The following is a 13,761-nucleotide window of genomic DNA, read 5'->3' as shown; positions in this document are numbered from 1 at the left end:
ACAGGTTGTGTTGTAGGCTGCTCGTTTCGTGAGCTTTGTAATTCTGGGCAAGTTTTCTCCGAGACCAGAGATTTCTTCTTCCATTCTCCATTATGTCTAGACTTGATATTTGAATGCATACAAGCTGTCAGAGTTGAGCTTGTATCAGTTTTTCTAACTAATGAACCAACCTTTATTCTGCACTACTCTATAGATAGTTTACCACTCTAGTTACAAGAACACTCTGCTTAGGAGCGGTAAAACTGGTTAATAGCTTGCACCTCGTCAATAGTATACGTCTGTGATTGTGTTTCCACAAGCTAAGTTTGTGTTGAACGAGCATAAGAATTAGGCATGAACCAACTAACTATAGGTCCCAGTGACTAGCTTGACTAGCGACCAATGCCTATTCCTGACTCCTTGTCTGACATTGAAAATGTGCGTGCAGGTAGGTGTATCCGATGATCAAGAAGCAGATGAACTCATTAATTATGAGAAAGAGTGGGGCTATCCAGGAACACACTCACTAAGGAAACACATCGAATCCATACCTTTGGGCCCTGGTAATTAGTAATTCTATTAATCTATCTAAACAAATAAAAGAGCATCTAAATGTCTTGTATTCTCCTAAATAATGTTAGGTAGCGACAAATGTTTGAGAGAAATAAATGTCAGTCTTAGTCTCGGCACGAGGGTTCTCCTTAATGAGAATGACAAGTATGATGATGCCTTCTTGAGGCTTGCATGCAAACCACCTGCCGGTTCTTCACACTAAACGTTTGTATATGAGTGTGAATCTGAAACATGAAGCAATTCTTGATTACACAGCTGGTAGTTTGGTTTGGATTGTTGTCTTGTATGGCATGGTTGTGATGTTGGTCCTGCCGCTGTGATGTTGGTATTACTGCCAGTTCTCTTACTAGCTCTTCTACTGCTTGCTAGCTCTTCTACTATTGTTGGTGTAGGTAGTGATGGATAAGCACAACTTCTTAAGTTCAATATTCCACACAATAGGCCAGTTTATTTGCAGAGGGCAAGGGAACAGAGTGAGGGAACGTTGTTTCTGCCACTAATCCATAGCTACCTACAGCAGAGAAGGCATATGAGTAGTAGTTCTGCTAGTTTTCGAATTACTAGCCTAGGAAATCTTGCAGTTTTTATTACAAGTTTTTTGAGAAAGCAACTTCATCTGGAGATTGGTGCCATGCATTTTGTCGCCACCATCATAGGTTGTGGTTTTACCTGCAATTTTTAGTACAAGCTTTTTAAGAAGGCGCGCTTTACCTGCAATTTTTAGTACAAGCTTTTTAAGAAGGCGGCCTCAGAAACAGTTAATTGGATGACGCATTACCTTTAATATTGAAGAGGCTTATGTTGTAGTCTTCTCAAATTCGGCAGGTATGAGAAATTCTTCTATAAGAAATTCATGGAGTACATATACAATGCCCAAGATGTGTAGTCAGTATTTCCTTTGAGCCTCGGGCATGCCCCTTATTCTTGCTTTAGCTCATCCCTTGTTGCTTATTTACGGCTTCCCTTCCTGTAGTTTTGAGTGCAGGACTTGCTCCCCTTTCCAATTTTTTTAAAATATAAAATTTTATTCTCCAAAAACATATTTAAAGCAAGTTATATAAAAAAAAAGATCCAAAGAATATTTAAGGTGAGTTATTACATTACGGGATCAACCCTCCCTGAATTACATTGAATTACATAGAAATCTGTTAACAGATCCTTCATATAGCCCGTCCCCGTCCCACTTGTATAAAAAAGAGAAGCAAAGATGAGTGTAGCGACATTTATACTGTACAGCAAGCTAATACTATAATTATTAGAAAATAAAAAACGTCATAGCAGTGTACATTAATATCATCACAAAGAATGAAAATTAGAGTTAATCGAAGCTGATATAAGCATTGATATCAATATCATGGGGTGATTTCTGAACGTCCTCCAGTGATCAAAACCAGTGCGTCTATCTGAAGCCGTCCACGAATACTGATTCCTTCCTTTAGAAAGAGTTGCCTTGACTAGCCTTACGGTATTACTGCTTGAATTTGGATGTGGAAGAGCCATCGATACACTGGCCTTCTTGTTTATGGATCGATATCGCTTCCCTGGAGCAGTGCTTGTGTGTGCTTGATAACTGTCGGGAAAAGTATGGTAAGAGTCGGTTTGAAATCAATAACAGAGTAGATCAATTACAAATCTCTGAAAGTTCGGAAGGGAGGCAGTTACCCTTGGCCCAAATCCAGACCGTTCTATTGAAAATCTAATTTCTTACAGTGTAGATCTTGCCAATTGTTCATATCGTAATAACCGTAGCTCAGTGGGATAAGTGCATGTCAGTTGCAGGACCCTTCGCTACGTGGATTAACATGAGAATATCATCTAGCCCCTTCTTTCTCCCAGCCCTTTGGCCCTGTATCCCAGCCTCTTTTTCTTTTTGCTTTTCTTTCATGTTTTGATATTTTACTCATATTCCCAGCTACCGCAGATCAATATGTCTGCCAGGCTGACTTAGCATAATACAGTTACGGGTCAGCATATTTATCAAATTTCAATTAACCATATATTTAGCACAAATATTTAAATTCATAACAGGAATAACCTTACACCAATGACTTCTATATCTAACCGATTTCTGATTATATCTCTCAGTTTGAGGAAAAACCTTTCTGCATAATTTGATACATAACTAGATAATTTAGTGATTCATAAATGAAAATTGACTGCGTAAACGATGACAAAGAGTGAATGCAGAATGAAGAAACAATCACAAAGAGTGAATTCGAATTGATTGTGCAGGAAATGATAGCAAAGAATGCAAAGTTGTTTCTTACTTGTTGCTCCAGTGTTCTTCCCTTTGAGATTAATCAACCACCCATAAATGTGAAGTAATTGTTGTTTCTGTATTTCCTACTCCATAGCCTTGACCTCAAGTTTCACAGGCAACTGAAGGACTTCTTGTAATCTTCATACAAGACAAGACACCGTAGACTGGTTCATCTTCGTTATGATGCAGAAGACTCAAGGACTCTGGCTTATGAAAAACTCTCCCATGCAATCTCGTGAAAGGGACAACTTGAAGCCGTGGCACGTGCACTAGACAGAAGCCTTGGCAGATGGACATGCAGACAGCGGTGGCAGACAGACATGCAGACATCAGCGGCATACGGACTTCGATCTTCAGGGATTAGGCCAAGTCTCTCACCTTGCCGTGAAGCTTAGGAGCTTACGTTCGGTAATTTAATTAAATTGTTATAACATTTAATGTTTTAAACTAATGCTCGCATTAGTTTACTGTGCTAAGCAAAATATTTTCCAAATGCGAAGGGAAAAACTGAATATAACTTATGTTTTTAGCCTCCCTTCTCGGGAAGAGACTAAATAAGACGATTAAACTCATTAGTCTTAAAAATTTTGGTTAATCATAACAATAACTTGTTATTTGTCATAGTAAGCACGACTAATAAATGTTAAAGTCTATCTTTTGGATTACTATAGTCCCATGCCATTGCTAGATAACAAGAACTAGTAAGTGTGATCATATTGGCTGCCATGTCCACCTTCTTCTTGAAAAGATGTTTTAAACTTATCATTTTAATCATCCTTTTCCTTTTCCCTGTTATTCATCTTTTTCCTTGTTATTCTTCTTTTTCTCATTTTTAATATTATTCTCCGAAATACTTATTACAATGCTATCACAAAGCTTACACATAATCCTCATATACACACGTATATAAACGCAACTTAAATATTCAATTAAAATGAATTTAGGTGATTAGATGTAAATTAAGACACAACCTCAAATACGATTAAATATGGACTTAAACTGCCTGACATTCCCTAACCATTTATGTATGCTTACACATAATCCTCATATACACAGGTATATAAACGCAACTTAAATATTCAATTAAAATGAATTTAGGTGATTAGGTGTAAATTAAGACACAACCTCAAATACGATTAAATATGGACTTAAACTGCCTGACATTCTCTAACCATGTATGTAGTTTTGTCAAAGCTATTAACATCTATTAGATTTTCCTTTCTGTTTTCCTGAGCATCAGGTCATCTCTGATTGAAGCTATTCTTGTACCGCACATAAATTCAAATGAATGATCTAATGAACGACTGTGAGATCGTTTTAGAGACATGGAAAACCTTGAGGAAATTCAAAATTTAAACTACAAACAACTAAACTTCACCATTCCTAGCAATCCAACACTTTTTCCCTCCCAGTTCCAACAGAAAAGCAGCCCACACCCCAGCCCAAGAGAAATTATTTGCATTGTGTGACTCTTTCTACTTCTACACCTAAATATTGCAACGATGGGCAACCGCATTTATCATTGTAGCCAATCTCTCTTATAAATATAATGTTGTTTATGAAATCAGAATATCAAAAATTGGGCAGGAAGGTATAGGCAATTTAATTTCATCGGCATCCATGTTCTTTCGCTTCTCTATATTTGGATATGTAGAAAGTATATAGTAGAAATAAAGTATGAAGCGGTATGGATATGTTATGGAAAAACTGAAGCAGTAGGTTTTCTAATACTCAGAAAAGGAAACAAAAATATCTGGAAACGAAAGCAAAAACACTGATTTGTAACCAAAGAACATAGCGACTGCATTTACTGAGCATTATTCTTGCACAATAACAGTTTTAAACTAGCTGAAGATGAAAATCGAAATATCTCCTATTTTAAAGAAATCATCAAATGCATTTAACATCGTCCAATATATAGTTGTTTGATTTTGTTTGGTTTATTCTTTTTACTACCAACATTTTGGACTTTCATATTTCATAAGAAATCAAAATGTACAATCTCACATATATCATAAACCGTAAATATATATTGAAGCATAACTAAATCATATTTGAACATCTTGGCTCGTGACTATGCACTTCAAACTTTATTGGGTGATTGCGATGGAAAGTGCAACATCTGCCTGGCCATTTTTCTAATAAAGTCTAGAAAGGTACACATACTGTACTTATCTGGACTTGAATCTGTAACCTATGTGGACTTGAATCTGTAACTTTTTTTAGAAAACACATATTTCTTAACCAGTAGAGGCATTATAAGCCCGTTATCTTCCATTGTTTCCATGGTGTTGAGCATCAGGTCCGCCAGGAATCGATCTTTTTGAGTCAAATTCCTGCTTCACCTTTCTAGATCCTCTATTTTTGCTCTCAGTAGCCCCTACCTCAACTTGGCTTAGAGTACGACCTTTATAGCAGCTACGCTGATCGATAAAATGGAAATGTTCACAGATTGTCAATTAACTGGATCGGAGAAACTGGGAACTTGAGAAAGCCAGAATTATTTGTTCATTCCATTTAATACAAACCTCACGGAGATGTTGATCACCAGTCGAGTACGTAACAACAGCTTCACCAATTCTTTCACCGTACTGCTTTACGGATACCATTTTCTGCCCTCTGATTCCTGTTTCCATTTGCACATCAGTAACTCAAAAACTTGAAAAGCTTAATAATGTGAAAAAAACATCATCTAACGTGTTGGTGCGTTTGTACCAAGACGGGGACTGTGCATTACGTAAAGGATTGACAATTGAGCTTACTAACAGTCTAGCATTGTGCTTTTCTCTGTGATAGTGTGTCAGTGATGTAGTACAAGGGAGCTGCCAAAGATTGCGTATGATAACCAGAAGCAAGAATAGTACAGCGCAAATCTGATCTTGGACTTAAAAGCAAGAATATTTTAGTTTTCACCTAATCTGTATGTGGATTTATGTCTTCATATGATTTAACGTGATAAAAGATAGTGTCAGTGGACATGGTGTACATTATAAGTCAATTTCAGGCCAAAAGTTGAAAACCAATATTAAATGAAACATATATATCTAAAATGATAAATATCACATTTTACATCTATGTATCATACATACATATTATTAAATATCAGATTTTATATTCGATGTATGCATATAATATATAATATTGTTATAATATAAACATAGATATTTAATGATAATTTTTTTTTTTTTTATAGTTCTACGGATAGCCAGATATATATTTAAGTGAGATAACTTGTCAAATTTATATTTATGGAATAAAATGAAATTATGTTCAACCTAAATTCTTAAATAGAATATTAATTCTTCCAAAATTAAACATGATTATACATCCAAATACTTGTATATAATATTATTAAGGTTGGTAATTTATATATATATATATTATTCAATGTAGAAATGAATAAAGTCAACCAAAAAACGAAACCTTAACTCACTGGAAGTTATATAGATTTAACAATTTAAATTCAAATTTTAAAAATTTCTGCAGTACTCTCGTTAAAATTAATAACTCAAAAAAACATGAAAAATGACATTTCATTAAACTACCCTTCATATTAATATATCCAACGTTAATATGGATATACATCTAACCTTTCCCAGTAACGCTCATCAAACTCTTAAAACTGTAATCAGACATTGACTTTTGAACGAGTGTCACAGTCACAAGCAACGTAAGACAGAAAATTGCAATAACCAATCTGACCGGGTTCGCCATATCTAAAGTTCTACTCAGACCGAGTTTCTAAGCTAATAACTCTGCTTCTAATTTAACTATAAGAGGAAGTTTACAAACCCCAAACAATTGCCACCGCATCGAATTGCGGAGGATCCAAATGTTTAAATAGAACTCATCGTGCGACTTGCTCTGTAACGCCAGACTCGGCGGGAGAAGATCTGAAATAATATAGAGCGGATCTTCACCCGTGCCAAAACCTTAGTCTGAATTTGGTCCTATAGCGTTGCTTTCACAATTGACTCGTATAGCATATTTTTTGTTTCGAGCCGTCCGACAGCACTTAACAACGCCTCTTTCAATTCCATTCACACTCCCAAATCTTTAGACCCCTTCCAGAACCATTTTACACGTGAAAGAAGGTCAGGAAGGGATAAGAAAAAAATTGACGCATTGCATTCGATGACGGGAACGGCCAGCATGCGCCAAAAGCCCTCCATAATTTTTCTATCATTTAATCTGGCATTATTAGATGATGCTTTGACTTTTAGTTTTAGTTGGCATTAAAGTATACAAAGCTTCTAAAGGAATGGAAATTATTCCCACACATTAAGGAACAATTGTTTTTTAATGTGGAGTGGAGTAGTGCATGAAGCATTTTAAATATATGTATATACTTATTATATTGAATTGTAGTACATGATTATTTGATTACTAGTTTGACAATCGAATTTATGATAGTTTTATATATAAATGAAATATTATATATAATAATATATAGTGTTATAAACATATTTATATTTTTGAAAATAAAATGTTTTTTTAAGTTTATTTAAAAGATTTTTTTAGTTTTTTCACTGATTTATATTTATTACATTTTATAACAAAAATAGGTATAAAATTAAATAAAATATATTTTTAGATAATATATAAAATAAATAATTTATAAATATATTAATTATTTTATAACATAAAATTTTAATTTGTAAAAGGTTAATTTTAATAAGTTGAAAAGGTTTTTAATTTAGTTATAAAAAAAATAAATTGTAAAGTATGACAAGATTTCAAATAAATATATATAATAAAAGTAACTTATTTTCATTTTTAATAATTTTTATTTTAATAAATATTAAAAAAATTCAACTTGCTTGATGCAAACACAGAAAATTCAATTTCCCAGAAAGACAAGGGTACAAGGAGCCTTCTAATAACATTAGTAGTAACTTAAACTCACAAACATAACAATACAAGAAAGGTAGTGAAAGACAAACTCTTAAATTTAAAGCTTCTGTCGGAAATAAATAAGTCTTCTAATAACATTAGTAGTAACTTAAACTCATAGACATGACAAAGAAAAGCACATAAATTTAAAGCTTCTGTTAGAAAAAGATAAAGCATTGAAAGATTTAAATTTATTTATAAAATATATATTTTAATAAAGTTAATTCAATAGTGTTATAGTTAATTTAATAAAAATAATGACTTCAAAGGGATTAGTCACCTTTTTCCTTTAGAAAGTTTTCCCAAAACAATTCTAATCATTTTGAGAAAATCATTTTTCAATAATTTCTCAAAATCAATAGGATATTTATAACTATAAATCAAAATAATAACTTTAGATTGTTTCTTTTTCAATGTATGTAAATGGAAAGTCTTACTAAACCAATTATAATCATTCCTCTATAATTTCTCAAAATCAATAACATAGCAATAACTACTTTATAGCTAGTGCACATTCTTCTCTTGAAATTTTCTCTCTTTTGTTTCCTTTATTTCACATAAACATTTCTTTTGATATTCTTTAATTTTTCTTCTTTTAGTTTTCATTATTTTTTTAGCTTCGTTTTTAAAACCTTTGGTTCCATATCATTTTTCAAAATTCATAATATATCTATAACCACTACAGTTTCAATTTTTTAAATTTCTTTTCCATTTTTTCCATCTATTTTATTTTATTTAAATTTTCATTTTTTATTTTTTTATTTAACCTATTTTATTTTTTCCAAACATATTTTATCTTCAATAAAATTTCTTTTTATTATTTCACTTTTTTTTCTCAAAACCTTTTCTTACATCTCCTTTCCTTTATACGCAACTTTCTTCACTTCTTTTTCACTCCATCATTTACCTCCACACCCCTTTCACCCAAACATACTTGACCTCCAGAATAATAATCCACTCTCCCCCATTCATGTCTTCTAATAATATTAGGCATTTAGGAGCGGGTGCGAAGCGTCCTAGGTCCATCACAACACTTAATTGGACCCATGAATTTGTTGGCCAGGCGATGTGATAACGTAACATAAGAATCTCTTGAAAATTCATTGCCCCATCAAAATCGTGAGAGAATAAACATGGAGAATGTGACAGTTTGTGGTTTTCGTGAATGTCATCGATTCACCTCCCATATACCGACGATTTATATTAGTCACTTCATTTTTTGGGTTGAATACAATGATGAGAAATGATTGTACGCGGTGTGATTTTAATGATAGTATGATCAGTCTCGTATCAAAATACTTTGACATATATTATATAGATAGGTAGGGTAGGTTAATATTAAATATTTATTTATTTTTTATTTATTTTTAATTTGTTATTTAGGAATTTTCTTTGGAAAACATATAACAGAAATTTTTGGTTGAGGGGTTTTAAACTAACAAGTGTGGTTCATCATCAATATTATTTTAATTTATTAATGTTATTTTATTTCATTTATCTAATTTTATTTATTTCATTTTTAACTAAATTGTTTTTTCTATCAATTCAACATTATTTAATCTCACGATGTATTTCATCACTATTTCAAATTTTATTATTCTCATCTATTGTAACATAGGCATGTTATGATCACATCTATCATTTTGATCATCATTTTTGTAAGATTAATCTTTGGAAAAGTCTTTAGTGACATCAACACCCAATAAAAATGTTTAACTTCCTTAAGCCTCAACATCATAATAATTTATTCATCTATATCATCTTCTAAATTTTCCCATTAAAAAAGAAATATCACAAATTTATCTCAATTCATTTTTTTCAACTCCATTATCATCTTTTTTCTTTTGATAGCTCAAGTTGTTCATTCATTTAGTTAATAAATTATTCTTCAAAGTAGTTTCCTTTATCTACTTTTCCAATTCCTAAGAATTGGTTACCTTCTATATCTTATTAATTCTTTCCTTTACGTTGATTCTTTGCAAGATTAGTGGCATTCCCCTCATTAACATGTTAATCTTTACTACTTCCATGGACACCAACACTTTCAACATCATTACTATTACCTTTCTCAATATTATTCTCAACTTGTGGTTTCCATTTACCATCATCCTCTTCATCTTCATTTTCACTTTTTTTATTTTACTTGTGTTGGTTTATGGCTTAAACACTTCATTAATGTATGTCTCCTTGTTATCTTTTGTATCTATAAGAGTATAGCCAACACATACAAAATAAAAAATCATTATGTCACTAAATAAAATAATATCCATTCTTAGTTTTCCCTCTTCTCTTATAAATTGGATTATTATCGACATGAATTTAAAATTTGTTTATTCCCTAACTCTACCACTTTCTACAACCATTAGAGCATCATCTTCTTCTACTAATACTAGGAAAGTGCCATTATATTTCTCATGTTCATTATCACCATGATATTTTTGTTCATACTAATATTATTCAAGTCCATACTCTACATATTCACAAAGACTTACATTGTCATTACCTTCAAACTTTATGGCCTTCAAATGAGTATATGATTCAATATCCTACTTTTCTATAACATTCAATATGTATAAATCCTTCATCAACAAATATTGCAATATTCTTCACGATTATGGATCCTTCCATTACCAATTCTCCTTTCATCATATGTTCACTAAAGTTGTTTTTTTTTAGTCCTTTCCCCTTGTTGGAGAACTTCCTCCTCATAAAATACTCCAAATTCTATATATGTAGCTATCAATCAAATTCATTGGTTTCTTCAACTTATGTATCTAAAACTTTGTAACCCTGAGACTTCACCTGAAATATTAATAGATATATGTCCCTCTTCATCTCATATAGTGATCAAGACATTATCTACTCCTTCAAACACCCTCCCAAAATTAACCTCATTTTAAAATTCCACAACATCTTCAACGATATTTCATCATCAAGGGATTCATCATACCTAACAACAATACAAACAATGTCATTTTATTCATTTACATGATTAAAAAGCATGAATTCATTGTTCATTATAGTTAACACATTCACAAACACAAAATTTGTGGAGGAAAAAATCTTCCCTCACAAGATTTCTCTCCAAGAGATTTCATTCTTAGCTTCATGGATTTCATCATCAATTTCCTTCAACAATGTAACACTTTCAAACTATTCTTTTTTAACATTTACCATTTCATAAAGATAAATAATATAATAATGGAAAGCTAAGGAACATTTTATTGTTCATTTCCACTCCTCATAAGAAAATATTTATTTAACTTATATGGATACCAACTCAAAAACATTATATTTATCCTCATTGTCAATGTTAGTTTCATATTCCCCATCAAAGCCGCAATAATTCTCCTTTTATGAATGCCTCACAATAACGTCATCTTCCTCATAATATTCATGCCCATTATCATAACCTCCATTATAATATTGTTAATCACATTCATCACCTTTTTAAAATTGTATTTGGTCTTCTTCTGAATCTTCATTTTTTTTTTACAGTCATTGTTTTTGTTGAGATTTTCTGTTTGGAGCAAAATAGGAAAAATCTCAGCTGATGACAACAATAGAAATTCAGTTCCTAGATTAGCTCCAGGTTGTTGGGAGGGAGTTAATGCCTCCTATATTTGATGTGAGGGAGTTAATGAGACTGTTAGATTCTCTATGCTATATAACAGGCAAACATTTGGATGGTTTGCTGAGAGGGAGAGAGTTTTGTGAGGATTTCTTGATGTAATCTCCAATTTGATTAATAAATTCCTGATGCCTATGTTTGGTGGACGTAGCCCAGATTGGTTGGGTGAACCACGTTAAAAACTGTCTCTTATGTGCTTGATTGTTCTGCTATGTGTGTTTATTTTTTGTTTGATGTGCCTTTGGATTCCAACAAGTGGTATCAGAGCATGTTGGAGGTGCTGGAGGTGGCGCGCAGCTGAGCGCTGAGGGAGCGTGGTGCTGAAGGTTTTGTTGCTGCATGTGCGCGCTGAGCACTGTCATATCTGCGCGGAGCCGTGGAGTCGTTCTTTTGTTATGTGCTGAATTGCGTGGAGCCGTGGAGCCTGATACGTGTGCTGGTGCATATTAAATTGTTGTTGCTGGTGCGTATGAAGAACTGGTGCATATTAAATTGTTGTTGCCGGTGCGTATGAAGAACTGGTGCATATTAATTTGTTGTTGCTGGTGCGTATGAAGAACTGGTGCATATTAAATTGCTGTTGCTGGTTCGTTGTTTTTTGTTTACATATGGCTGGTGGATTTGAATTAAAATTGCTGATGCGTATTTTTTAAAGTAACCAAATATGAATTCTGGTGCGTTGTAAATTGACCGAATGTAATTGCTTGCGCGGTTTTTTGTTAATTGCCTGGTGCGTATTTTTTTTAAGTGACCGAGTGGAATGTTATAATTTTTCAAAAATTAAACGAAGCTGTGAGCCCTATCTTTCGTTCTCTAAATGATTTAGAGACCAGAATAACGAAACAGATAAATCAGGCCACTTGGAATCATAACTCTAGGCTGAAAAACATGGAATGGGCATTGCAAGGTTAGTGATAGGCGGATTTTTTTTTTTTTTTTTTGTGATAAGTGCAAAGGGCAGTTTTTTGTTTTAAAGGCAAAGGCAGAAAGGCATAGGCAATTTTTATTTTATTGCTGGTTGGATATTGGAGATTATTTTGTTTTTTGATACAAAATGGCGAAAACTCAAAGTGCCCGGTTTGAAATTGAGAAATTTAATGGCAAGAATAATTTTGAGATCTGGAAGGTAAAGATGCACGATTTGCTGGTTCAACAAGGTGTGGCGAAAGCACTGTTGGGGAAAAACAAAAGACCTCCTTCCATGACGGAGGATGAATGGGATGAGATGGACGATAGAGCTCTAAGCGCAATTCGGTTATGTCTGGCGGACGATGTTCTGTTCAACATTGTGTCAGAGAAATCCACCGCAGGCTTGTGGTCGAAGCTTGAGAAGCTCTATATGGAAATCTTTGACAAATCGGATTCTCCTAAAACGACAGCTTTATGGTTTGCAGATGAAAGAAGGTACCTCAATTGCTGATCACTTGAATGTTTTTAATACCTTACTAGTGCAATTAGACAGTCTCGATGTGAAATTTGATTCAGAGGATAAGGCAATAACTCTATTATGTTCTTTGTCTTAATCCTGGGATCACTTTGTTACTTCCATAAGCTTTAGTAAATCAGATATCCTTGAGTTTGACGATGTTGTTGGAGCCTTGTTGGCTGAGGAGACGAGGAAGAGGTCGAATGCAGACACGTCTACATCAGAGGTAATGATGGCCAGAGGTCGCTCACAAGAGAGACACTCCGGGGGAAAGCATAGTGACTCTCGTTCGAAGTCCAAAGGAAAGAAGCCCAAGGTGAAGTGCTGGCATTGTGGCAAGGCTGGACATCTGAAAAAGGATTGCTGGAAGCGAAAGCAGACTGCTAAAGAAGGCTCTTCGACAGAAAAGAAGGAGGCCAACACCACAGATACAGGTTCAGTATCTAGTTCAGGTATGAGTGATGAGGTATTGTCTGTTAATGTTTCAAAGCATGATCAACATTGGTTGTTAGATTCCGGGGCATCTAACCACATGTGTGTACATAGAGATTGGTTTAAAACATATAGATCAGTTGATGATGGAGTCGTGTACATGGGTAATGATGTCACTTGCAGTATTGTTGGAATAGGAAGTGTACAACTACAAATGTTTGATGGCACAACCAAAATGTTAACTGATGTGAGGCATGTACCAGATTTAAGAAAAAAATTGATTTCATTAGGAGCACTTGATTCAAATGGATATAAAACTGTAATTCAAGGTGGAGTAATGAAAATTTACAAAGGCATCTTACTAGTTATGAAAGCTAAGAAAGTAGGAAATCTATTTCAGTTAGAAGGTAGAACTGGGTCAGATCATGTGTCTGTGTCTAAACATGACAGTAGTTCCATTCACTTATGGCATCAACGATTGGGGCATATGAGTGAAAGAGGATTGAAAATTTTGGCTGACCGAAAGTTACTTCCTAATCTAAGATCTGGAAAATTGGATTTCTGTAA

Source organism: Pinus tabuliformis, chromosome 3_2 (assembly GCF_031772625.1).
Source record: "Pinus tabuliformis cultivar Carrire ecotype Pingquan chromosome 3_2, CPIR1, whole genome shotgun sequence".
Lineage (NCBI taxonomy): Eukaryota > Viridiplantae > Streptophyta > Pinopsida > Pinales > Pinaceae > Pinus > Pinus tabuliformis.
The sequence above is the reverse complement of the archived record's forward strand: the minus strand, read 5'-3'. Positions refer to the sequence as shown.